General features: G+C 46.2%; 1 long non-coding RNA gene across 1 annotated transcript in view; it reads left to right on the forward strand.

Moving 5' to 3' along the window:
• The window catches only part of LOC136649709 (uncharacterized), a 57,878-nt gene extending 30,037 nt beyond the window's left edge, over window positions 1–27,841 (forward strand). Inside the window, exons 3-4 of the long non-coding RNA XR_010794428.1 lie at window positions 7,893–7,970; window positions 27,433–27,841. This is a non-coding gene — a long non-coding RNA (uncharacterized lncRNA). The remainder of the gene's footprint in view (window positions 1–7,892; window positions 7,971–27,432) is intronic.
• Window positions 27,842–27,918: the final 77 nt, after the last annotated feature.

Consider the following 27,918-nt stretch of genomic DNA (forward strand, 5'->3'; position numbering starts at 1 on the left):
ATTTATATAATGCTTTTCAACCAAAAGTAGTTTTCAAAGCAATTGACACAGAAAAATAAATCCAGAAATAGTTCCCTGCCCCAAATGGCTTACAATCTAAACAGAGAGGCAGAAGAGACAGCCACTAGAAAAGACACTGGGCTGGAGTGGACATTTTCTCTCCTTCTGCTAAACAGAAGAAGGCACCACAAATTTGTGCTCTAACTCTGGAGGAAGTGGGACAGACAATTCATTACTAGGGGCGATTGTCCCCAAAACAGAGCCTTCATAGATGTTTGATGGGGTACAATTAAAGTGTGAGGGAGGGAGCAGCAGTTTTCTGTATGGTCTTTGCCTCTTGTGATGTCATTTCTGGCAAACTCTTCCAGGTTCTGCAACTCTTTTGCTAGGCAACTGCCTGTAGTAACTAATTGTCTGTCCCTCTTCCTCTGTCTTATTGTAGTAAGACAATTCGTTACTACAGTCAGTTGCCCTAGAAACAACAGAACGTGTAAGAACTTTTCAGTGAAAAACATTTGTGGCACATCTGTGGGCCTTTTGTGGCACACTGGTTAAAAAATTGCTGTTCTACAGAATAAACATTTACCCCAGATATATATCTGAAAGGGGCTGTTAAGCCTTCTCTCAGTTGCCATTGATGTCCTGAATGGCTTCTGCGGTGAGTGAGAGGGGCCACTCAGTGGCATCAATAGGGGTGTGAGGTGTGTGGACTGCACTGGGTGACACACTTAGGGTGTGGGTGGCACTACTACTGACTAAAATTGTGAAAATCTTTGTACTTTCAAATAATACCATCATATGATATATCATTCAATGTGTAATTTTATGCAGAATGCAGTGAAACAAACTATGTTGAAATATCTCTATTCTATCAAACGTTATAGACAAATATCACAAAAGGAAAACACAACTGCCTTATGTAACAAAAAATGGATTTCATTAACTCAAAACTGACCAATGAGATTGATTGTTCTAAGAGCCAATGAGGTGCTTTTTTGATACAGCAGGGAACCAATAAAGTGTTAGTAGGAGCCAGTTACCCTGCACATGCCCGATCTCGTCTGATCTCGGAAGCTAAGCAGGGTCAGGCCTGGTTAGTACTTGGATGGGAGACTGCCTGGGACTACTGGGTGCTAGAGGCTTATACCATAGTCTTTCCAGACTGAAGGTTGCCAACCAACCAACCAGGAGCCAGTTCTCAATTCCATGTATCAGAGCTAATCCTAGAACTCTTATTCAGTGGTGCAAGTGTCATCAAGTTGGCCACTGATTTTTTTGTTGGTTACCGATTTGTTGGGTGACCTGTACAGGTATATATTAAATAAATAAAGTTAATGGGGGTTACACCAAACTTAGTGATGCCACTGCATTGAGGCTGTGTGTATAAATCGATGGTATAAATCTAAAATTATAAATTTATAATTGTATAAATCGATGGTAAGGCCACACCTGGAGTATTGTGTCCAGTTCTGGTCGCCGCATCTCAAAAAAGACATAGTGGAAATGGAAAAGGTGCAAAAGAGAGCGACTAAGATGATTACGGGGCTGGGGCACCTTCCTTATGAGGAAAGGCTACGGCGTTTGGGCCTCTTCAGCCTAGAAAAGAGACGCTTGAGGGGGGACATGATTGAGACATACAAAATTATGCAGGGGATGGACAGAGTGGATAGGGAGATGCTCTTTACACTCTCACATAATACCAGAACCAGGGGACATCCACTAAAATTGAGTGTGGGGCGGGTTAGGACAGACAAAAGAAAATATTTCTTTACTCAGCGTGTGGTCGGTCTGTGGAACTCCTTGCCACAGGATGTGGTGCTGGCGTCTAGCCTAGACGCCTTTAAAAGGGGATTGGACGAGTTTCTGGAGGAAAAATCCATTATGGGGTACAAGCCATGATGTGTATGCGCAACCTCCTGATTTTAGAAATGGGTTATGTCAGAATGCCAGATGCAAGGGAGGGCACCAGGATGAGGTCTCTTGTTATCTGGTGTGCTCCCTGGGGCATTTGGTGGGCCGCTGTGAGATACAGGAAGCTGGACTAGATGGGCCTATGGCCTGATCCAGTGGGGCTGTTCTTATGTTCTTAAACTACAATTCCCAGGAGGCCTTGCAGGTCTTCTTGTTGTCTGGTGTGCTCCCTGGGGCATTTGGTGGGCCGCTGTGAGATACAGGAAGCTGGACTAGATGGTCCTATGGCCTGTTCCAGTGGGCCTGTTCTTATGTTCTTAACTACAATTCCCAGGAGGCCTTGCAGGTCTCTTGTTATCTGGTGTGCTCCCTGGGGTATTTGGTGGGCCGCTGTGAGATACAGGAAGCTGGACTAGATGGGCCTATGGCCTGTTCCAGTGGGCCTGTTCTTATGTTCTTAACTACAATTCCCAGGAAGCCTTGCAGGTCTCTTGTTATCTGGTGTGCTCCCTGGGGCATTTGGTGGGCCGCTGTGAGATACAGGAAGCTGGACTAGATGGGCCTATGGCCTGATCCAGTGGGGCTGTTCTTATGTATGAAATTGTAATTTATTCTGTATGGTCTGGTACGGGAGAAGGTCAGTCATGGGGGGGGGGGTGACACAATGCTGGGTGACACAAACCCTAATATGGTCAGGGAATTGACCTGGGACTCCCTTCATGCACAGGGGACTCCTGAGACTGCATGCACAGCTGCTGCTCTGCCATTGATCTACAGGCCTTCATAGCTAACTTTCCAAAACTGGTTTTTTAGGGAGATGGGGGCTTTGAAAATTCTTGCCCTTATATGGATTTTTGCTGCTATGTGGCTTCTCTTTTTAATTTTATATTTGATTGGCTTGTTAAGATTGTATCATTTTATGGATGCTGTACAGTTGTTGTTGTTTTTTTAAGTTTGCGAACTGCCCTAGAAATTAAAGGGAAAAAATGGTCTGTTATAAACGGTTTGAAATAAATAGAGCACAAAGCAGTGTGTATTTATTTATATTTATTTCTCACATTTGTATACCACCCTTTCTCCAAGGAGCTCACGGTGGTGCACATATTTCCTCCCCTCCTTTTGTCCTCACAACAGGTGAGGTAGGTGAGGCTGAGAAATAGTGACCAGCCTAAGGTCACCCAGGAAGTTTCATGGCTGGGCAGGGATTTGAACCTGGATCTTCCAGGTCTATGTCCAGTTCCAGAACTCCTACACCATCTTGGCTCAAAGTGGGAGCTCTGCACTGGGGGAACGGTACTAGTCATAGAAATAAGTGCTGTAAAACAAGTATTCTTAAGCCATTTATTTATTATTTATTCATTAACAGTATTTTTACTCTGCCTCTCTTCCTGAGGGGACCCAAGTTGGCCATGGAGGGGAGAGTATATCTGGCACAAAGCAAAACTAGTAGAGAAAATGTGCCATGGGAAGATGGTAAATATTCCAAACTGGGTTCCCATTTCCTGCCGATGCCTGTTGAACATTTCCCATGGTTTTACCTTGCACTTCAGACCATTGTTACCTCTGAAGGTTTTTTCTCTCTCCTTATCTCCTTCTGAAATGTTAAACTCCTTGAGTCAACGGAGCCTAATGTTTCAGATTGCTGTTTCAAGTGAATTATCAGCCCCACCAGAGCTGTTAAGGAGACTCTATTTGCAAAAGTTTGTTCTCAATATTTGGAAGACAGGGCAGTGAATGGAAATTCCCCCCCCCCCAAAGGAACTGTGTCATGAAAATGAGAGAGAGAGAGAGAGAGAGAGAGAGAGAGAGAGAGAGAGAGAGACTGACTACCCACAAACCATCTGGATTTTTCTTTAAACATGGAATGTTTGCCATTTGAAAAGCCAATGGACCAAGCAGATGCACTCTGAGCCAATAATTTCAAATGCGGTTGGGCAGGGAAGGTTCCGGAGTGGTCAAGGAAGTAAAGCCTTTTATGGTTCTCGCCTTCATTGACCAGTGCCTTCAGTATTTCCCAGGTATGTCCACAATGATGAAGACATGCACCCCGGGATGACACATTTATTTCACACAAAGTGGTGTAGCCAGCTTCTGTATTAGTCCAGTGTTTCTCAACCACTGCTATGGGTACCACCAGTGGTACCTGAGATGATGTCTGGTGAACCCTTGGACACCTGCCACATGGCAGCAAGACCAGGAATGTGACACAACATACTATGGTAGTAGGCTTGGCTTGGTTTGGCAGAAAAAGCTCCAAAGTACACTTTTCCACGCTTGAAAAAGTCCTCCCGTCCACCCTGAGCCTCTTACTGGTGTGTGTCATGTTGCATCTGGCATCTCAACCAGAAGTAACTCACCAGTTACTTCTGGTGGTATTTCGAATAGGTGGACCATGTGAAGTGGTACTTTGAGAAGCACTGCCCTAGTTCTTTTATGTGGTTGTGACTTTTTTTGTTTGAAATTCTTTCTTTCTTTAAAACACTTATAGGTTGTCTTTCTACTCCAATAAAGGAGGAAACAGGTTGGCCCACAAGTTCATGAAAAACAGTTTCATAAGAACATAAGAACAGCCCTGCTGGATCAGGCCATAGGCCCATCTAGTCCAGCTTCCTATATCTCACAGCGGCCCACTAAATGCCCCAGGGAGCACACCAGATAACAAGAGACCTGCATCCTGATACCCTCCCTTGTATCTGGCTTTCTGACATGGCCCATTTCTAAAATCAGGAGGTTGCACATCCACATCATGTCTTGTAACCCGTAATGAATTTTTCCTCCAGAAATTTGTCCAACCCCCTTTTAAAGGCATCTGCTGCCCAGATGGGTTTACTCAGACCTGCACCACCTACTTTGTTGGTACAAGTGTGAGCGAATCCTGGTAGGTGGATTGAGGCCAGCAAGGGAGATAGGGTATTGCTGCCATCAATACTACCCCCTTCCAGCCTTAACACCCCACCCTGGTCTCTGGTCAGTTCCTCCGCACCCCTCCCACTCCCCATTGCCAACGTCCGGGCACCAGGATTGCCACAGTGACCACCGGTGTGTGGTTGTGGCCAGTCTGCTTTTGCAGTGGTGGCCAGGCTGTGCATTATGTCGCGTTACTGTTTGCGACAGCCATAAAGAACACTGCATTGCTGGAATGCGTGTTCTGACAATGCAGCAGCCCAATAGAATTGGTCTGAAAAACATCTTTACTGCCAGCTTACGTATGAACACAGAGTTCTGAGTTCGGTAAACACAGATTGTCTCCTTGGATTTTTTAAGGCCTGATCTGCAATATCTTTTTTGTTGCTGTAAAAAGGACGCAACTGCAGCACCAGCCTGTCTAATGTGAATAGGCAAAACACTACAGAAATTGTTAAGGCTTCTGTGCCTTTAACGCAGGGCTCTCCAAACAGTGGCCCATGGGCTGGATACAGAGTTTTGAAAAACCCTTCCACCCCGGTGAGTAGCACTTATATATATATATATTGGCAACCTTCAGTCTCGAAAGACTATGGTATCGCGCTCTGAAAGGTGGTTCTGGCACAGCGTCTAGTGTGGCTGAAAAGGCCGATTCGGGAGTGACAATCCCTTCCACACCGGGAGCAAGTGCAGTCTGTCCCTGGTCTGTCTCCCTGGCTATGGGCCTTCCTTCTTTGCCTCTTTGCCTCAGACTGTTGGCCAAGTGTCTCTTCAAACTGGGAAAGGCCATGCTGCACAGCCTGCCTCCAAGCAGGCCGCTCAGAGGCCAGGGTTTCCCACTACCCTAACGGTGAGTAGCACTTACTGTTCTGCATTCCGGTGCCCAGATCACCTTGAAAGGAACACAGCGCTGTGGCAGAATGAAGCGCCACTTAGGATGGGGAGGGCTTTTTCGGGACACAGCAGTTTCCTGTTTGGGACCTCTGCTTTAACTAAATACTTTTGTGCTTTCACGTTCAGCCTGCTTTACAGTTTCCTGATGAAACCCTAGCATCAGGTTCTGTTTGGAAGGGCAGAAGCATTAATTATTGGTTCCTGCTCATTATTATAACCTTACATTTTTAATAGCATTTTTATAATAGCATTTTTACATTTTTAATAGCAAACAGATGCTATAAAAAAATAATCCAAGGGTGCCATTAATTTCAGCTTTCTCCCAGGAACAGCAACTCATGTTGGGACAATGAAGAGAGTTACCAAGGAGCAATTAGTTTCCCCCTGCAACAGGCATGGGTGGTAGCTCAGTGGCTGAAGGCCCCACATTCAATTAACATTGAATACAGTGTGCTCTCGGGCCAGTCACTATCTTTTAGCTGCACCTCCCTCACAGGGTTGTTGTGGGGTCTAGGGAAGGAACCATGTAGCTCCTTGGAGGAAGGGCAGTATAAAAATGTGAAAAATTAATAAGCAGAACTGCTAATAGTGCCCCATGCTACTCCTGTAATGTATGAAAAGTTCATTTCCCATGGAAGTCCCCTTTTGAAGTCTGCACATCTCCGGAGTTATACCACAGGGAGCCGAGGCTATCAATGAATTATCAAGAGAAAGAGGGAGGAGCACAGATTGCTGGCATTTTTGTAGCCTGGGTTTTGTCCAAGGTGCACAAGTCACCTGGGATTATTTCAGAGGGTGCTTTTGTTTCACATATCAATTTCTATCTGTCTGAGCAGGGAGAAGTGAAATGGGCATTGCCATTGATGTCATTGTCACTAGAAGGAAAGTCACATTCATATTTCACACAACCATTTACATGCACAATAGGATTTTAAATCTAGGGCTCTCAGCTGCTGCAAGATTTTTCAATTGATTATCATCTGCCTTTTAACCAATGAATGGATTACATTCAATTAAATTTGCATTGAATTATTAGAGCCCCAACAAAGGTGCCTTTTTGAGATAGCTTACAATTCAATACAGAAAAGCTGTTACTTGGGGCCAAACTAGATGTAAAGGGGGAGACACATGAATGGATCTTCTGATATCTTTTTTCTTTTTGCTAATGGAAAAGCCTCCCACCCTCCATTTGTTTGTGTTCTCCTCCATGGCCAATAGCATCCTAGCAAGGGGATGTGATTTACATCCAGGAATTTTCACAGGGAATAAAAGTTAAGGCCCCCTCCCACTACAATCCCAATATAAATTGAGTTCCCCAGCAATTGCTTTTAGCCCCCTTGCAAAGACACTGGGAGATCCAGCCATGCATCTCTCTCATCATAGTCAACTTCACCCCCATTGTTAAAAGAACAGCCTGTTTTTCAGCAACACACCAGAATCAACAACAGGAGATGAAACTGAACGCTTTCCACATGCGCTGACTCCAATGCATTCTCGGCATCACCTGGCAGGACAAAGTTCCAAACAACACAGTCCTGGAACGTGCTGGAATCCCTAGCATGTATGCACTGCTGAAACAGAGACGCCTGTGTTGGCTCGGTCATGTTGTGAGAATGGATGATGGCTGGACCCCAAAGGATCTCCTCTATGGAGAACTCGTGCAAGGAAAGCGCCCTACAGGTAGACCACAGCTGCACTACAAGGACATCTGCAAGAGGGATCTGAAGGCCTTAGGAGTGGACCTCAACAAGTGGGAAACCCTGGCCTCTGAGCGGCCCGCATGGAGGCAGGCTGTGCAGCATGGCCTTTCCCAGTTTGAAGAGACACTTGGCCAACAGTTTGAGGCTAAGAGGCAAAGAAGGAAGGCCCATAGCCAGGGAGACAGACCAGGGACAGACTGCACTTGCTCCCAGTGTGGAAGGGATTGTCACTCCTGAATTGGCCTTTTCAGCCACACTAGATGCTGTTCCAGAACCACCATTCAGAGCGCGATACCATAGCCTTTCGAGACTGAAGGTTGCCAACATGGACCAGAATCAAAACAGGTTAAAAAGCCCACCCAGCTCCACAGTATGCTCTTAACTTTCAGCCCCACCAATTAAAATTGGTACTGATTAATCATTGCACACCTCCAAGGCAGCTTGCAGGGAGGACTGGCTAACTGAAGCCTTGTTGTTTCACAGAGCCTCCTGACTATGGCAGAAAGGGAAACTGCATCTAAACAGCGAGCCCTGGAAGAGCTGCAGGACCCGGGAAGCCAAGTGAGTCTTTGTTGGTGCAAGATAATCTCTCCATGAGTTTGGCTCCCCAGTTTGAGCTTCTTGCCTGCCTGGAGAAGGTGCCAAACAGTGCCCTACCTTCTTGCCCGATGGTTCTGTAACCCAATCCCCAGTCTGCCCGTGCTGGAACCTGACCTGGTTGGATGTATTTGGCTTGGAACCAGGATGACCAGATGTCATAGCTGCAAAAGAGGACCAGGCACCCCAAAATGTAGGACAGCCAAGAAAAATGTGGGACATGACAAAATGCAAGCTAAAAACACATGTGTCAGATTTCATCTGATTAAGGTAAACACTGTATGACTTATTAAATTTAAAACTATATTACATATATTAATTATAAGAAGGCTCTGCGCTGCCTGCTCACAGGGTAAAGGAGGACATTTAAGTTCTTTTTCCAGGACACAAGACTAAGAAAGAGGACATGTCCTGGAAAAAGAGGATGCTGTCCTAAGAAAGAGGACATGTCCTGGAAAAAGAGGATGCTGTCCTAAGAAAGAGGACATGTCCTGGAAAAAGAGGATGCTGGTCACCCTACTTGGAACTTATTGGTCCACATCAGGCACCAAGTGAGCAGGGATTTAAACTCAGTGTCCATACTCAGCCCTGTAGCCATGGGACTACACTGGCACATCTGATACAAATGTTTTGATTTTAATTTCTAAGAGCTTTGCAGTAAGGCCTTGCCTATCAGTACAGCCCACTACATCTGTGAATGAGTAACTTTGCTCCAATGCAGGTGAAACCTGGGCCTAAACAGCAGGTGTAATCCCCCTACTTGCAACCCAAAGTGATGTGTTCCTTGGTGTGCTACCACCTCATTCTGCTGCAGGGCTAGGCCAAAGATGCCAGGAGAGAATTCCGAAGCTTGGGCTTTTACCTTCTTTAATTAAAGTCATTTACTCCCAGTGGGGCTTTGAGACCAGAAAAAGTACTAAAGCAATGTCATTTGGGGTGGGAAAATGAGGGTGGAGAAGAGATTCTGGTGTCCTCTCCTGCCTGCCCAAGGTATGCTTCAAATTATACCCACCCCATTTTATCCTTGTATAAAATTCCCTAATCAGCCTTCCCCACTGCAACGGATATTGCACCCTGAGTTTTGCTGTCTGCAAGGTCCACAGTGACCTCTGCTGTTCCTTCTCCCGCAAGCCCTAATCTGGTAGTCTAATGTACAAAGGCATGCATCTTTTATGAGCAATATGAACTTTCGGTTTATGGCTATCCAGAAGGCTCGGTCCGTTGTAGCGGAAATGCAAGCGCCTGGGTTGCAGCTCTTGCTTAGGGACATTCTTGAGTGCCATCTTCAGGCTAAGCAAAGACATTGCTGCCATCAACGGACTGAATGGGATGTTCTCGCAAAGGAAGATTCAGACTGCAAAGCTGGCAGAGGGGCACCAGTCCAGGTGGTCCCAGGTGGCATGAAAGCCTGGACTGGGCCTGCCCTACACTACACTACCTTTCGGATATACATTGGATAAGTAGACACGTTTTAACAAATAAACTACACATTCCGCTTAGAACATGACTGAAGGAAGAGAGAAAGTGTGCCTTCTCACAACACTTAATTTAAGTGTAGGCATTAATGAGTTGTAGCCTCCTCAGGTACAGCCAGTGAAGAAGTCTCTGTGAAGGGACCGATTTACGCTGTCCCGCCCTCCTGCCGTGGCCCACCCCCTCCCTGTGCCGTGTGCCATCCTGTTCAGAATGGTCCTCTAGCCTGGTGGAGCAGATTTTAAGAACATAAGAACAGCCCCACTGGATCAGGCCATAGGCCCATCTAGTCCAGCTTCCTGTATCTCACAGCGGCCCACGAAATGCCCCAGGGAGCACACCAGATAACAAGAGACCTGCAAGGCCTCCTGGGAATTGTAGTTAAGAACATAAGAACAGCCCCACTGGATCAGGCCATAGGCCCATCTAGTCCAGCTTCCTGTATCTCACAGCGGCCCACCAAATGCCCCAGGGAGCGCACCAGATAACAAGAAGACGTGCAAGGCCTCCTGGGAATTGTAGTTAAGAACATAAGAACAGCCCCACTGGATCAGGCCATAGGCCCATCTAGTCCAGCTTCCTGTATCTCACAGCGGCCCACCAAATGCCCCAGGGAGCACACCAGATAACAAGAGACCTGCAAGGCTTCCTGGGAATTGTAGTTAAGAACATAAGAACAGCCCCACTGGATCAGGCCATAGGCCCATCTAGTCCAGCTTCCTGTATCTCACAGCGGCCCACCAAATGCCCCAGGGAGCACACCTGATAACAAGATACTTGCATCCTGGTGCCCTCCCTTGCATCTGACATAGCCCATTTCTAAAACCAGGAGGTTGTACATGCACATCATGGCTTGTACCCCATAATGGATTTTTCCTCCAGAAACTTGTCCAATCCCCTTTTAAAGGCGTCCAGGCCAGTCGCCATCACCACATCCTGCGGCAAGGAGTTCCACAGACCAACCACACGCTGAATAAAGAAATATTTTCTTTTGTGTGTTCTAACTCTCCCAACACTCAATTTTAGTGGGTGTCCCCTGGTTCTGGTGTTATGTGAGAGTGTAAAGAGCATCTCCCTATCCACTCTGTCCATCCCCTGCATAATTTTGTATGTCTCAATCATGTACCCCCTCATACTCAGTCATACCTTTGGTCCATCTAACCAAATTGGTTAGATGATCTAATCATCTACTGGCAGAGGCTGTCCAAGTTCTCTGAGATGGAACCTTTCTTGGTCCTGCTGTCTAAGATCCTTTAACTAAGATCATTGGTCTCCCCATGAGGGAGGGGACATGGGGTGGTATGAAGAGCAGGGGTGAATTTCTAGGGAGGGAGGGTAAAGGTCCTGCAGCATACATGCCTAATTAAGCCAGCAGGGGCTGAGATGAAGTTCTTACATGAGAACTTTTGGCTGAGATATTGGGGGCCCATTGGAGTGCGTCATTCTGTTTTGCCACCATCAGTGAACCAACCAAGCTGTTTGAACAAAGGGACACAAATATCTGCACCTGCATAATATCACCGTCTTCACCTCCACTGCTGCTGCCTCTTTAAGCTGGTCCTGTGCTCTTCTCCCCTCAGTGGCCATAGAAATACCAACTGGGAGGAAAAGGAGAAGAAAAGTGAGGAAGACATAATCCCCCACTCCAAACACACAACTTTTTCTGCTGTGATGCTCTCCCTTTGTTGGATTCTGTGTAAGAAACTCTGGGCACCTTGTTGGCTGAAGGGCACAGTGGAAATACTTTAAATAAATAGAGGCTAGTAATGACTTGCAGTGACATTGACTTCTACCAGTTTCATTGCCATATACCTGTAAGCCCTGGCCCACTCCAATATTCCTGGCTAGCCCTGAGGAGTTGTTGTAATGAGTATCGGAATGATGTATATGAAGCTCTTTGATCACTGAAAACAAGTACAATCTGAATGATTAAGTCTTGTTACTGTTGCAGCCCTGTTTATTCAGAAGTAAATCCCACTGAGTTCAACAGGACTAACTTCCTGATAAGTAGGTTTTAAGACTGGAGCCTGTGGCCGTGTAAGAGTGCCTAATGTTTAAAATACAAGCAGGGTTTGTCACGTGACTTCCCTTCACCATGCACTGCCTGGCTAATGGAGAGGAGTTTTTTTTTTTGTTTCCTTTGGGGGAAAGCCCAGTATGATTTTCACCCATTTAATGGCCTGCAAGGGCCTCATCAAAGGCAGGTATAGTTTATACTGCAGATGGCTGCTGACATGCCATAATCCACCCTATCAGGGTGGCTGTTAAAGGTCAGCAACCCACTCCACTTCTCTTATAAGCTTTGAAGTTTGAAAGATGCTGCTCACGCTCTCTCTCTCTCTCTCTCTCACACACACACACTTTCAAGAAAAGACCAAAAGGGGGGGAAAAGACACTATTTTCTGCCTGACTTTCTGCCAACATAGGGCCCAATCCTATCCAACTTTCTAGCACCAGTGCAGCCACAATGCAGCCCCCAGGTAAGTGAACAAATGTCCCCATACCTTGAGGAGGTCTCTGTGAGTGCCTCCCCACTACAGGATGCAGTGCACGCCTCATTGGCACAGTTGCACTGGCACTGGAAAATTGGATAGTATTGGGCCCATAATTGGTAGCCCTATGAGTTCTTCTCCTTTCCCCCCAAAACCAAAAGCATGCTAAAAATCAGATACATCCAACTGTTTGCTTGTTTGTTATGTATCCAAGAGACAAAGTAGAACTACAGCATATATTTGCAGGACAAAGACAGAAAACTGAAAGAAAATTGTGTGTCTCTTCAACAATCAACAATTTGAACTTTAAAAAAAGTATGAGGTTGCATCCTCACCCAGGCATCATGCCATGAGCGAATGAACTTCCATTCACAAAGCGTGCGAAGATTGATTTTCAGCAATCCCCCCTTCCCTCTGCAGCCCCTCTCCACCCCTGAAAATTCTTTACTCAGCGTGTGGTTGGTCTGTGGAACTCTTTGCAACAGGATGTGGTGATGGCGACTGGCCTGGGCGCCTTTAAAAGGGGATTGGACAAGTTTCTGGAGTTGTTCCTTATGTTCTTAGCTTCATTTATGTTCATAAAAGCCAATGCCAAATGTGCACGTTTAGATCCAGCTGAACTTCTGGAGTGCCCACATTTATAGAACGCCCACATGATGGAACAGTCTGCCTCCTCCTTGCTGCGGCTATAACTTTTTGTAGAGATATTTCAACACAGTTTGTTTCATTGCATTCTGCACGAAATTACACATTGAATGATACATAACATGATGGCATTATTCAAAAATACCGAGGTCTTAAAAATTTTAGTGGTGTCACTCCCCTTGCGCGCATACCCATAATGGCTGGTAATCCTTGATGGACTTTTCTTCTAGATGGCCCCTTCCCGTCCCCATTCCACGCGGGGACGGGGGGACAGGGACGGACAAAACAGAGGCAAATGCCTGGAATGGTTACAAAGGAGAGGGTGTGGGACCACTTGCAAGCTGTGGTGAGGCTCCATGCAAAACTTAGTGCTTTTCACCCCCTTTAGCTATGCCCCTGCAAATATGTCGAGCTATTGACCTGTGGTCAGTCATTTTTTGATGCTCACTTGGCATTTTGCATACATATGGATCTGCTTCTGGTAACCTTTCCAGTCTGGCGAGAAATTTTGTTCCAGACAGAGAAATGTTTAGGGATGCAAAGGGGGATTTGATGAGGAAAACCCAGGAACTTGAAATCAGACGATCCGATTTTGAAACCCAGTTGCCTTGACAGGTTCTGTTAAGGCCATCTGAAACATCAAGGTTTTCATTTGAGCCTGAAATCTTGCACCCTTTCCAGGTTTCCCTGCTCAACGTTCAGGCTGTTAGGAATAAACGGTTTTAAAAGCCATGCATTTTGGAATTGCCATGCTAAATAAAGCACAAGTTGCTTGCTTCCAGTCACCTATTATTCTAAGTGTCTAAATGTTCAAGCTAAATGAAAGTGGAATGTCTGCTAAAAAGGCTTTGCAGTCTCTACTGGAATGCAAATTGAAGTAATTAGAATGGGTGGTGGGGCATAGCCAAGGCCCAGGGAATCTGGTATGAAAAAAATCAGTGGGACCTTCAACTTCAGTGTATAATGCAATGTAAAATGCAATGTATACGTTGACCTTGCTCAACCTTTGGGCATGTGAATCAACAGTGGTGTCACCTGGTCCAGGAGGCCAGTGCATCACTCCCATGATGGACATCCTCCCATGCAGTAGGTGGGGCAACGCCCTGGGCAGTAGCCGTGGTGATGTACCATTGCCCCACCTCCACAGTGGCTATAACTTTTTATAGAGATATTTCAACACAGTTTGTTTCATTGCATTCTGCACGAAATTACACATCGAATGATACATAACATGATGGTATTATTCAAAAATACCAAGGTCTTAAAAATTTTAACCAGTAGTGGTGTCACACCCCCTCCCCCCCATTGTGCACATACCCATAATGGCTGGTAATCCTTGATGGACTTTTCTTCTAGAAATTCATCCAGTCCCCTTTTAAAGGTATCTAGACCAGATGCTATAACCACATGTTGTGGCAAGGAATTCCACAGACTGATTACCCACTGGGTAAAGAAATATTTTCTTCTATCTGTCCTAACTCTCCCAACACTCAACTTTAGTGAATGTCCCCTGGTTCTGGTGTTTTGTAAGAGGGAAAAGAACATCCCTCTATCCACTCTGTTCATTCCCTGCATAATTTTGTATGTCTCAATCATGTCCCCCTCAGGCACCTTTTTTCTAGATTAGGGCTGCTGGCGCGCCTCCCTGGCGTGCTAGCAGTGATTGCCAGGCTTCCCCGCCTGTCAGCCGGCAGCAGGGTTTTGCTGCCAGCTGATTGGCTGGTTAGCTGAAGGGGGCGGGACAGATGAGCTTTTCCAGAGTTTCAAACACTGTAGTCTTTCCTCATAAGGGTGGTGTCCCAACCTAGTAGTCATTTTGGTCCCTCTCTTCTGCACCTTTTCTAGTTCTATTGTGTCCTTTTTTGAGATGTTACAACCAGAACCAGACACAATACTCCAGATGTGGCCTTGCCATCAATTTGTACAACGGCATTATATTATTGGTTGTTTTCTTCTCAATCCTTTTTTTAAAAAAAATGATCCCTAGCATAGAATTGGCCTTCTTCACCACCACCGCACACTGGGTTGACACTTTCATCAAGCTGTTCACCAGCACCCCAAGATCTGATCTGTCACAGACAGCTCAGAACCCATTAGCCTATATGTGAAGTTTTGATTTTTTGCGCCAATGTGCATGACTTTACACATACTTACATTGAAACGCACCTGCCATTTTGCTGCCCATTCTGCCAGTTTGGAGAGATCCTTCTGGAGCTCTTCACAATCCCTTCTGGTTTTCACCACCTGGAAAAGTTTAGTGTCATCCACAAACTTGGCCACCTTGCTGCTTATCCCTGACTCCAGGTCATTTATGAACAAGTTAAAAAGTACCGATCCCAGGACAGATCCTTGAGGCACACCATTTTTCACCTCTCTCCATTGTGAAAATTGTCAATTGACACCCACTCCCTGTCTCCTGGTTCTAAACCAGGGGTGCTCAATAGGTGGATTGTGATCTACCGGTAGATCGTGAGGCAAAATGAGTAGATCGCGGAGTGCTGACCCCCCCTTCAGGTGCCTCTGGGAGGAAATGCCGGGAGTAAGGCCCATTGTACTTAACGGGGCTTACTCCCAGGTAAGTGTGGCTAGGATTGCAGCCTCACAGCCTAATCCTAGGCATGTCTACTCAGGAGTAAGTCCTGTTATACTCAGTGGGGCTCAAGGTACACCAACATACATTGTACACATAAATGTTATATGTTATGATGGCGCGAACATTGTAAAAAAAAAAACTCTGGTAGATCTCCGGGCCTTGCTGGGTATCAAAGTAGCTCTCGAGCCAAAAAAGTGTGAGCACCCCTGTTCTAAACCAATTCCAATCCAGGTGTGGGCAAACTTTCAACTTTAGGGATCCTGAACCTTTAACAAGTGTGTCTTCTATACAATTGTTAAAGGTTCAGGTCCAGGCTCCCTGTAGTTGAACGTTTGCCCAACCCTGTCATAATCTATAAGAGGACCTGCCTTCTTATTCCCTGACTTCTGGGTAGACATATATACAATTGCCCTGTAAGTTGCAGAATTCACTGCCATGAGATGCGTAATGGCTGCTGGCCTAGATGGATTTAAAAAGGGGATTAGACAAATCCTTGAAGTATAGTCCCGTCACAAGTATAGTACCAGTCATGATGGCTATATACTATCTCCAGGCTCAGAGGCAGCACAACTGTGAATACCAGTTGTTGCAGTGGGAGAGGTCTTCATGCCCTGCTTGTGGGTTCTTCAGAGGCCATATGGTGGTCACTGTGGGAAAGAGGATGCAGGACTAGATGGACTTCTGAGCTGATCCAGAAGGTCTTAGGTATCTCTAATCCTATGGCTGTTGAGTGACCAATTTCTAGCTTTAAAAAAATCTGGTACCTGAGTGCTGCTGCAACGGGAGACCCAATGGCAGCCAGGAAGCTCTAGGGAATATGGGTAGATTCTTCTCCTAACCAAAGGGCCAATCTAGATGTGACAGGGGAGTTACAGGATTGGAACTTTTCCCAACATTGTTTTCTTTTTCAAAAAGCAAAAGCAGAGTTCCCAATTTGGACTGGGGTTATGTTGTAGGAGTGGGGTTTAATATTTATCTCCATGTTGCAGCCTCAATTCAAATCATCCCTGAATGCTGCTTTTGGACATGGAGGGTAAAATTTACAGGCACAAAGCATTTTTATCCTTGTGGCTAAATCAGCTTCGGAAGACTGATTTAAGTTGGTGAATCAGTGTGTGGGGGGGAAAGGGTTAAAAATTCATCACGGCCCTGATCCAAATCACCCCTGCCACCACTGACTTATGCAAAAGAGAAAGACATTGGGAGCTGCAATCACAGAACCTATGATCATGTCACGTTTGGTCCTGACTGCACATGTGCACAGAGCCAGGTATATGGTTCGGAGAACTAGCAGGTGACATCCCAATGGTTCGAGGCACCTGCAGGAATGTGGAAACAGAGAGAGTGGTCAAAGCAGTCCTTTAGGGTCAAGGGATGGAGAACTAGTGGCTTCACTCATCAGTAATAAGTTGACCAGAGTGGGAGAATGCAGGTGACCTTGGCGCTGAATAAGAGGGAGTGGTAAGGGATGAGCTTTCTGGGATTTCCAGGGTCAGGAGGTTTCCAACTTGTGGTGTTTGGATTATGGATTCTGTTTTCAGCCACTTCTTCCCTAGTGGGATAGCTAGCAGGGAATTGGCACCTGACTCATAGGGCTTGTGGTTTTGATCCTGTGCTACCTGACTCATTTAAACCTGAAGAATAAAAGTAGCCTTATGATGGAGTCGTATCACAGAGGCATCTCCCTATACTGAACACTATCTCCCGATCTTGTCTGATCTCAGAAGCTAAGCAGAGTCAGGCCTGGTTAGTACTTAGATGGGAGACCGCTTGGGAATACCAGGTGCTGTAGGCTTCTACCATAGTCTTTCGAGACTGAAGGTTGCCAACCAACTGTATTCAATGGGACAAGCATTTGTACTCGGTGGCATGCATCAGATTGCAGTGTTCAACTAGTCCTCTTCTAACCGGATGGAGGTTCTTTGTTCAGGGCCTGGGCCCAAACTCTCTTGGGGTCCCTCTCCCAACAACTAATTGACTGGAACTCCAGGCACCTAGTGGATGAGTTGCTACATCTCATGCTAGCATTGCATCACTTGGTGGGAGAGTATGAAACAGTTGTGCCATGATGGGAATGATGCACAAACGTGTGTCTTTCAGCCCTGACCCAGCAGGAAATGGTGGTGGAAGACAGGAAGTGCGGTGGTGCAAGGCTTGCCTGCAACCTGACACTTGAACCAAAGCTGAGTAGGACTCCTGATGCACCCAGGAGGTTAGGGCATAGAAAGGAAGAGGATGGTGAATTAATCCCTTCCTTCTAAGAGCTGAGACCTTGGGTTTCAAGAGCTGGATTCCTATGGCAAAAACATTCCTGACAAGGAGAGAGTGTACTTCCCAGTCTTGGGCTACTAGTCACATTCAACAATGCACGACAAGAGCTGGGTAGGGACCAAAATGTGAAGGGTTTTAACACAGGCCTGTCCAGAGAATCCACAATCTTATAGGTCACAACCAAAGTCACTACAAAACTCAGATTCTAAGATTGACATTTTGGAACACCTGAAGCCAAACATTTATAGCCATGTTTTTGGCCAATGAATATGATCACCCGACCCCTAAACAAGGCTGATTTATAAGGAAAATTCATCAGTTTAGAGCTGACAATTTAAGGGTCCAGGATCTGGCGCGGCAATGGCGCTTCAGTCATCAAGGAATACGGTCATAATGTTTTATTGAAATGCCTGATGCCTTTTTCCGTGAGTGTCCTCCTCCCCCTCCCGCGACTGGCGTGAAATACACAAAGCTTTTGCTTCAAGAAGTCCTTACACACTGAGCCATAAAGGCAAACCTGAGTGATCTTGTATCTTCTGGGGGCTTTATGGTGTTATAAAATATGTTTTATGTCCCAATCAGTGGCAACAATTTATGAACAGAGAGGCTCCAAAAGATATAACATCAGACTATGTATTTTAATACAGTTTGAGCGAACGGTAAAGCTCGGAATGACATTTGCTCTCTATGCTCACGGAAAATGAATAGTAATGTAGGAAGATTGATGGCTTATTCCATCAGGAAGGGGTTTCCGGAGAGATGTGTTTTACGAGTGATACAGACAATAACTAGTTGGCTTAAAGAACAGGATTGATTGGACCACGAGTCGACTTTCTTCAAGAATGCTAACACCTTTCCCGGCTCCATTTGGGTAATTTGGCCACTAACCATTCCCAGCTATTTTTATTTTTTTCCAAAAAATATCATTAGATCCAGTGGTGGGTGCAAGGAGCTATTTGTGAACACCTTGTTTTTGCATGCATTGGTTAGGAGGGGACGTCTATGGGGTGATAATGAAATGATCCCATTTTATGGGAAGTGTCCTTGTGAAATTAAAATGAGGCTCCTTTTGAAGCACAAAGGATGGAGGGTTATACAAGAATTAAGGTTCGCACTCTGGAGGGCTTTGGTTACCTTTAAGCATCCTGCCATGAACAGTATACTGGGCATATACTACACTGAACTGAATGGAGGTAACTGTTTATTTAAGGCAATGCCTGGTTGCTCCTCATTTTAAGTAAGAGGACTGCAAGTAAGAGAACATTGGGCAGTTGCAAAGGGATATTAGAAATGGGCTATGTCAGAAGGCCAGATGCAAGGGAGGGCACCAGGATGAGGTCTCTTGTTATCTGGTGTGCTCCCTGGGGCATTTGGTGGGCCGCTGTGAGATACAGGAAGCTGGACTAGATGGGCCTATGGTCTGATCCAGTGGGTCTGTTCTTATGTTCTTATGACTGGGGGTTCATTACACAAGGAAAACTAGTTGCTAAGCGGTCTTGCATCCTCCTTGATATACTAGCTACGTATTTCTGAGGATTAAAATAAAAGAATAGGGAAGCTCCTGCTCCCTCCAGTCTGAAGTGGTAGATTTGAGGAACAGTTCTTAGCAGTTCATGTGCTGTCTGTGTGGAGGGAGTCTTGAATGAGACCTCCTGATTTTAGAAATGGGTTATGTCAGAATGCCAGATGCAAGGGAGGGCACCAGGATGAGGTCTCTTGTTCTGGTGTGCTCCCTGGGGCATTTGGTGGGCCGCTGTGAGATACAGGAAGCTGGACTAGATGGGCCTATGGCCTGATCCAGTGGGGCTCTTCTTATGTTCTTATGCCTATGCACAAAATGGAATCCTGTTTTACCACCACCACCCCAATTGGTGAGTAGGCATGTTGGGCTATTCAGCTGGATGAGAGGTCTCAGTGCACCCCCAAATCTCGATACCCTGTTCTCTGCTCTGCTTGTTCAGTGCATGCAAATTCAGAACTTTATTTTTTCACATTTTTATACCCTCCTTCCTCCAAGGAACTCAGGGTGGTGTGCATAGCTCCTTCTCTCCTTTTGTCCTCACAACAGCCCTGTGAGGTAGGTGAGAATGAGAGATGGTGACTGGTCACCCAGGAAGCTTTGTGCCTGAGTGGTAACCTTCGAAGCCCAGCACCAAAACCGCTACACCAGGGGTGTCAAACATAAGGCCTGTGGGCCGGATGCACCCCTTGGAAGCAATTTTTCTGACCTCCAATATACTTGGGCTCTCCTAGCATGATAATTGGGCTTTCTCACATCTTGAACAAGTTTTGCATATTTTCTCTTTTGTCATTTGCAGCTAATGAGTTTCTATGTGAGAACAAAGTGTTTCTTTCTGGCCATCATGTGAACATAAGAACATAAGAATGCCTTATGATAAGAACATAAGACCATAAGAACATTATGTGCTCTTAATGATGTCACTTCCCGCTTAATGATGTCACTTCTAGTCAAAGTTTGTTGCGAGCTGGATGTTCGGTTTTCAACACCAGCTGCTGCCCGACTGCTTGGCTTGCTATCTCCCAAGGCGAGAGCACCGGCACTCCCGGGAACAAGATGACACAAGGCAGAAGTTCTCCACCAAACGCCTCTTTACTATATGCAATATGTACAACAACAGTCCAGATATCACACGAATCACGGTTCTCACTGAAGTAGCCTTCGGCACTAACTCCACTCTGCATCTCCCACAATCCAGCTTGTCTCTGCTGGACTTTATATGCGTGTCAGCCGATCAGTGTGGAGTAAGAAACTGCTAAGTCACTCTGTCTCTGCATGGAGTGACACACACACACATACAGGTAGCAGTCACCTGGTCTACATCACCCGATGTTGCATCATCCTTTCTTCCCAGGATGCTGTGCTGGCTGAGTCAGGCCAAGGCTTCAAGGCCTGCTGCTATTCAGCCTGTAAATTCTTTCTCAGTCCCAGGGATGAACCCTTAACAAAGTTTTATTATGTTAAGCAGCCCATAAGCCTCACACCTATAAGTTTGAAATGAAAAACACATTAAAACAAGAATTGGCCATGTCCACAACGCACCCTTTACAAAAACTGCTTAAAAGTAGTATCAGTCTTTGAGGATCTGGAAGCATTAAATATTTTTGCAACCACTTTTTCAAATATCTCTCCCTAGCTGTTGTGTATTTTGGAGGGCAAAAGAAAACGTGTGATGGTGTGCCTAATTCAGTCAAAGGACAGTCACGGTAGTGTTGTTCCGATGGAATCTTGGAAAACGACATCTCATCTGTGCGGTTGGTTCTGCATTACAGCATGTGACCATATATGCCCACCTCATCTTGGGAACCGTTGACATGTGGATGCAGATAGCCAAGGTCAATTTAGTAGGAAATCTGATGCCTAAGTAAAGTGGAGAGCATTTTCACTTGGTCTTCTCCTGAAGGCAGTCCTAATCTTACTGGGTACGTTTTCTACAAGCAATGTTCCATCTTCTTGCATTCAAGTTTTCTGTTCTCTGTAGGCCCAGCTCACACACTTTCATATCAGGTGCAGTGTAATCCTGTTTTGCGCTGGAACAGGCAAACCAGGAGGCTTTGCGCTGTATCCAGTGCAAGATAGGGCTGCAAAGTGGCTTAGCTGAAGGTAGGGGAAACTCTTCCCCTTACCCCCAGGTAAGCCACTGCGGGCACTATGGGTCTTCTCAGACTTGTGCCACCTCCCGTGGTGGCACAAGTCAGAAGAGATCGGAGGGGCTTGAAGCTGCTCTGCACTGCTCGGGTATGGGGGCTAGGATATGGAATAACAGCTGGATCCCAGCTCCGCCTCCCACTCCCCGCCCTCCCTTCCCTGGGACTGCCCTCCCATCACACCTCCCTCCTGCCTCCTCCCTACCTCTTCTTCGCCCTCCACAGAGCTTTGTGTCAGTTGAGCTCGGCCAACACAAGGCTCGCCCCCTCCATTAGCTCGATTGGAGGTTGAATTCAGCCTCTGCGGGCCCATTCGCTGGCATGTGCTGGCCTAGCCAACTCTTGAGGAGGCACGTTATAGCACATTTGCAACCCTCCTTGGCCAGCACAAGAGACTTGCACTGGCCCAAGGGCAAGTCAGGATTGCGCCCTTAGTTACCTCCATGTATAGCCAACATAAGAATATAATGATGCTACTTCCAGTCAAAGTTTTATTAGGTTAAACAGCCCATAAGCCATACACCTATGTTTAAAATTAAAAACACATTAAAATGAGAATTGGCCACTTTCACAATTGCAGTAATACGGCTCGAATTCGGGCTCCCAAAGATCCTAACTCCGACGTGGAAAGTTATTATCAGTTTCAAACATTGATTAGCAAAGACTGAAGACCTTCCCACCCTTATTAAATTAGTAGCACAAAAATGCTGCTGGACAAAATGGAATGTCGCTTCCGGCCCTCAGCAGATGCCATGAATGCTCTTCAGCCCACTAAATGAAACAAGTTTGACACTCCTGCACCATCCTGGCTCTCAACTTGGTAGCTTTCACTGGGGGTGGGTGGGGAGCATGGATGGGCAGGCAGCATGGATTGGGAAATGGGGAGAGTCAGTGGAATCATGTCACTAGCCATGCCACTGTTCCAGCATGTACACCAGCCACCCATCCTGAGCTCCTGTGCATGTAGTGCTTGCTTGAAGTGTGGAATATAGGAAGGATTCCTCTGCATGATTTGGAAACCTTAGCCAGGATTCTTAGTTGTGGAGAGGAACTCTCCCTGTGTTCAGGGCTGCCCTTTGTAGGCAAGCGCTGATTGCCCAGTGCCCAGGTAGCTTGGCCAGCCAGTGTGTTGGAGGGGCAAAGCTAGCTAGCATGCTCTCACTCCCCCCGTAAGTTCAGTGAATGCAGGAGGGTTGCTTCTAGATAGAGTGCAAATCTCTGTTTGTATAGTTATTGGCTTCCCTTTCAGATGTGCCAAATATACAGGTTTGGGAAGAGGGGTATGCACGTGCATGGATGTTAGCCAAGCCAGCAGGAACAGTTTCACTTGGAAGGGAAGAAATGAACTGGGGTTAAATCATGAACCATTTGCATTTTTTTAAATGGCACCCCAAAACTGGCTGCCTGGAGCAGGTCACTTCACGCTACTTAGCGGCAAGACCAGAGCTGCTCTTCCAACATACAAGCCTACTTTCTACAGAATCAGACCCTTGGTTAATCTAGTTCAGGACTGACCACATCAGGGGATTTGGTCTTGCCAAGGGAGACCACTGGTTTTGTGGGAAGAAACTAGGCACAGCAGATGTGAAGAGACACCATCTAGGTGCAACGGCTGTAACAGTGTTCCATTTCCCCCTTGGACTTCTGGTGGGCCTTCAAAGTACGGATCTGAGTGTGAACTTGCAATAAAATATTAGCCAAGACCCACCCACTGGAAAGTGCTTGAACGTTTTATTGCCAGGCAAGGGGAAAAAAGCTGCATTGATTTAGGGGACAAGATTCACATGGTAATTTCCACGGTACCTTAAGAATCACTGCAAAGTGATCTCGAGAAGGCGCCAAATGAGATGCAAAATCACAGTGATGACATAAATCATTGCGGGCTCCACTCAGTGTTAAAAATGCTTAAGCTGCGTGTACGTCCAAGGGACCTGCTTTGCAATTCAGTATCAACGCACCATTATTTAAAGTGTTGCAAGAGTCAAAAGGGGAAATGGAATTCTTAATCCGGTGTCGAGAGCAAGAAATTAATTGATTAGTCTTATTAGTATTAAGTATATTTATACCCTGCTTTTTAACAAAAATGTTTACAAAGCCGGGTACATAGTAAAATAAATAAATAAGTAGCACCCTGTCCCCAAAGGGCTCACAATTTTAAAAGATTGCAGAAGGAACACCAGTAAACAGCCACTAGAAAAAACTCTAGGTGAGTCAGTGCCAGGGTGAGTCAGGGCAGTTGTTCTCTGCTAAATAAATACTCTTTCAAAGTGCCTCTTGCCCAATAAGCGGGGGCAAGAGGAACATACAAGCTTACCTTCTACAGAGTCAGACCCTTGGTTTATCTAGGTCAGGACCGACTACATCAGGAGTCTCTAAACTTTTCAGCTGAAGGGCCGCATTAAATATCTGGCACAGTGTCGAGGGCTGGAAAAAAAATTAAATATAAAATTTAAATGCATTAGAAATGGAACTTGACTGACTGACTGACTGACTGAATGGGTTCAAATGTCCAGGATTGCTCCAAGCACCAACACAGCCCAAGAAATAAAGTACACACTTAAATGGACCCCCATTCCCCCACCCCACAAGCACAACTCTGGTTGTATTTGGTCAACTGGACCAGAGGCTCTCAGGGGATCAGAGGCTGGCCGCAGGCCAGATAGAGGCTCTCTGCAGGCCACATCTGGCCCCTGGGCCAGGGTTTGAAGACCCCTGAACTACATTAACCAATAGTTGTTCACAAAGGTGATCTTTTCTGACTGTGTCAGAAGAGGACAGGGATTGAACCTGGGCCCTTGAAGGCTCAAAGCAGGTGTGCTTTCCGACAGCGGTCCTGTGCATGCGACTATCCCTTTGAACCTCTTCTTGGCAAACTGGTCATAGAAACTTTGCAGAGGACAACACAGACATTCCCATCAGGGCCTCTGACAGTAATTTTATTAGGGGTACAACATTTCTTTTGGGCCCTTTTGGTGGTACAAAGCTTTTTGGGGGCCCCTTCTCTTCTCCATTGGATCATAATTTCTGCAAATTACAATAGATAAAACTATGTTGTTGTTGGCAACCTTCAGTCTCGAAAGACTCTGGTATCGTGCTCTGAAAGGTGGTTCTGGTACAGCGTCTATTGCGGCTGAAAAGGCCAATCCGGGAGTGACAATCCCTTCCACACCGGGAGCAAGTGCAGTCTGTCCCTGGTCTGTCTCCCTGGCTATGGGCGTTCCTTCTTTGCCTCTTTGCCTCAGACTGTTGGCCAAGTGTCTCTTCAAACTGGGAAAGGCCATGCTGCACAGCCTGTCTCCAAGCGGGCTGCACAGAGGCCAGGGTTTCCCACCTGTTGAGGTCCACTCCTAAGGCCTTCAGATCCCTCTTGCAGATGTCCTTGTATCACAGCTGTGGTCTACCTGTAGGGCACTTTCCCTGTACGAGTTCTCCATAGAGGAGATCCTTTGGGATCTGGCCATCGCCCATTCTCATGACATGACCGAGCCAACGCAGGCGTCTCTGTTTCAGCAGTGCATACATGCTAGGGATTCCAGCTCGTTCCAGGACTGTGTTGTTTGGAACTTTGTCCTGCCAGGTGATGCCGAGAATGCGCCGGAGGCAGCGCATGTGGAAAGCGTTCAGTTTCCTCTCCTGTTGTGAGTGAAGAGTCCATGACTTGCTGCAGTACAGAAGTGTACTCAGGACACAAGCTCTGTAGACCTGGATCTTGGTATGTGTAGGCTTACACAAAATGTGGATGCTAGTCTTCATACAATATATGCAAACATTTTCTGAGATCTTAGGAAACGTACGGCTCCCCTGCTTTGCTTCCCGGGCCCCCTTTTTGACCCCAGGTATGATGTAGCCCCCTGCACCTTCTCTCACGGGCCCTGATGTGAATGGAACATGTAAGATCTCAGGACATTTTCAGGCCCCCTCCTTTTGCTCCTGAGTCCCATGTTTGACCCTGCACCCCCCAATCATTGACCCTGGTTCCTATAGCCCCCCAATGTAAAGGGAAAATGAAACATGCAGGATGCGGTGATATTTGGAGAGGACTACCCAAGCCCAAAGCTTTGTGAAGCTGGGAAAAAAAAGATGATGCCTTCTTGGGCTGGTATGTTGTCATGGTTGAACCACACCCACCCTCTTTTTTCTCACTTCTTTAGTGCCTTTTAATTAGGAGTCCTGGAGAAGATTCTCTGGGGCAATCAGCAGATAAAAGACAGATGCAGCACTTAGGGTAAAAATGCCAGTATGTGTCTTCTTGGAATAATAGAACCCAAGGGAGTCCCCAAATCACTACAAATTACATGGAAGTCAGACATTCCCTTCATTAAAGCAACAGGGACAGGAGGAGTTTGCTTTACATGAGTAATGAGCCCACCTGAAATGTATCCATTCAGCTGTCTCGATTCCTGGATTCCAGTGGTACATTTTAGCCCCAGGACAAGTCTGATTTGCCCTGATCCTTAAAGCAGAGACCAGTGGCATAGCTAGAGGGGGGTGCAAAGCACTAAGCTTTGCAGGTGCCTGAATGTGCTGCGCAAGCAGCCCCTCCACCTTCCCTTCAGAGTCATTTGGGGTGGTAGGAGCAAAAAAGAGGTGAATGCAGCCTCCAGTCTCCACCTGGAATGGCTCCAAAGGGGAGGGGCCACTTGCACGGTGCATTCAGGCACCTACAAAGCTTAGTGCTTTGCACCCGCTCTAGCTATGCTACTGCTACAGGGTTTTGTCTCTGCCAATTGTTGTTTTTTTTCTTTTGTACTTTTTTTGCCTGAAAATATTTGCAAGCTGTATTTCTGGTATTCTGCTGTGGCAGTTCTATTTTGTATTTTTGTACCATTATATTGTTAATTACTTTTTATTGCTGCACTGTTTTTACTGCTGTTTATTATAAGCCACCGTGTGGGCCCTACATTTTCGGGAGAAAGGTAGGATACAGATCCTGTAAATAAATAAACAACTCCTGCCGCATGTATTGTCCAGGCTTCTGGGCTTGCAAGTGTCTCAGCATCAGGCCATCCATTTTGCCACACCAGGGCAGACATTTTTAAAGATGTAAAGTGCCATTACACGGACCCAAGAGATAAGAACAGGGAAAGAGAGAAGAAGAGCCCTTCTCTCTGTAGAAACCAAGGGGTTCAATTGAGAGCGTAACTGCTCTGTTACCAGAGAATCTGTCACCAGAGAATCACCAGAGAGACCAGGCAATCTGGCTGAAGGGTCCAGGAACCTTAATTCCTGTTGCAACAGAACAGCTTTCAGGGGAAAGGAACTACCAACCTGATTGCTTGGTGTGTCATAGTGCGACCCAGATAATATCCAGAGGGGGCACTACTGCCCAGCCAGAGAAGTTGCTCTAGGGAGCCAATGGGGCCTTGCGGCTGGTTCTATATAACTTTTGCTTTGGGCTTGGATCTCCAGTCTAAGCAACTCTTGCCTTGTCGTGGGCTGTTGCCTCTTGGACCCTGAACTTCTGCATGACCTTACCTACATATCTACCTCTGGTCCCTCCAGTTGCATGCCTGCCATAGAGCTCCACGGGGCAAATGCCCCAGGCGCCAGCCGCCAGGACCCCACGGAAGCCTCTCTGAGGCTCCCGATGGGGGTGGAAACTGTGCTTCCAGTTTGCCAGAAGCATAGTTTATAGTGCCAGGGAACCTCAAAAAGGTTTCCCCAGTGTGGGAGGAGGTCGTGTGAGGCTCTGTGAGTCTCTGGTGAGTGGGGGGTGGTGGATTTCTGTGCGAGGGGGGGCGGCAATAACCCGCAGGGGGGCACCATCGCAGAGCTTTGCCCCGCGCACGAGGCTGCGGAGGTCCGCAATTGGGTCCCTTTGATATTATTAGCTGCTGTCGTCCTTGACTTGGCTCTGACTTGAACAATATGTTCACATTTGGCCCTTCCAGGCCTGACTCCACAGGGCCATGAAGCACTTAAAGTCAAGCAGATTGACTCAAACCCCAGGGCCATCTCTCCGCTAGACCCAGCCATCATACTGTAGCTGCAGGCAAGGAATGTAGCGTCATGAAAAAGCCATTATTTTTTTGGAGGTAAAAAAAAATCAAGTGCTGAAATTTAAATCTTCATTTTTTCACTTTTGAAAGATTCATCTTGAAATGCTGATTTTTCTTTTTTTAAATTTGAGAATCCAAATAAAAATTTCTCCTGCCTAAATGCATTTCAGCTCTGGACGATGTTCCATCAGTCACCACCAGGCAGTCCAATGAGAACTGCAGATGGTACTTCTTGCCGATTAATGGTCTGAGCCAATGTTAACTAAGTTATTCATTCCTATTGACAGATCTATGAAATACTTGCAAAATCAACAGCCATAAGAAAAGCGATGGTGGCGCAGCCGTGTCTTCTGCAATCAAGGCTTTTAAAACCTAATTACCTTTTGGTGACATTAGCCGTATATTATCATGTAAAATCACACTGGCATGCGACTGGCTTACAGAATAAAGGAAAACAAATGAGGCTCTGTAATAAGGGAGAGATGAGAGTGATCGTTTTGAATCTGCAAGCAAGCTCGGACTGATGAAGTTTAATACAGCTTGTTAAATCCCCTAATAAGTGAAGTAGTGATTAAGTATTGTCCTCTAGCCTGTGGGAAAATGGGATCAGCTCTCAACTAGCTAGAGAATAATGGGAATCGGCCCTTACTCTGGACAGAGCTGCGGATAAAGTAACTTCTAATGATCTGAGTCTACTTTGAGCCATAAAAGTTTAAAAGGAACAATATTTTTTAAAATGATCAACTTCTCGCCTTTTACTGGGGGGAATAAAG

Source organism: Tiliqua scincoides, chromosome 4, assembly GCF_035046505.1.
Source record: "Tiliqua scincoides isolate rTilSci1 chromosome 4, rTilSci1.hap2, whole genome shotgun sequence".
Lineage (NCBI taxonomy): Eukaryota > Metazoa > Chordata > Lepidosauria > Squamata > Scincidae > Tiliqua > Tiliqua scincoides.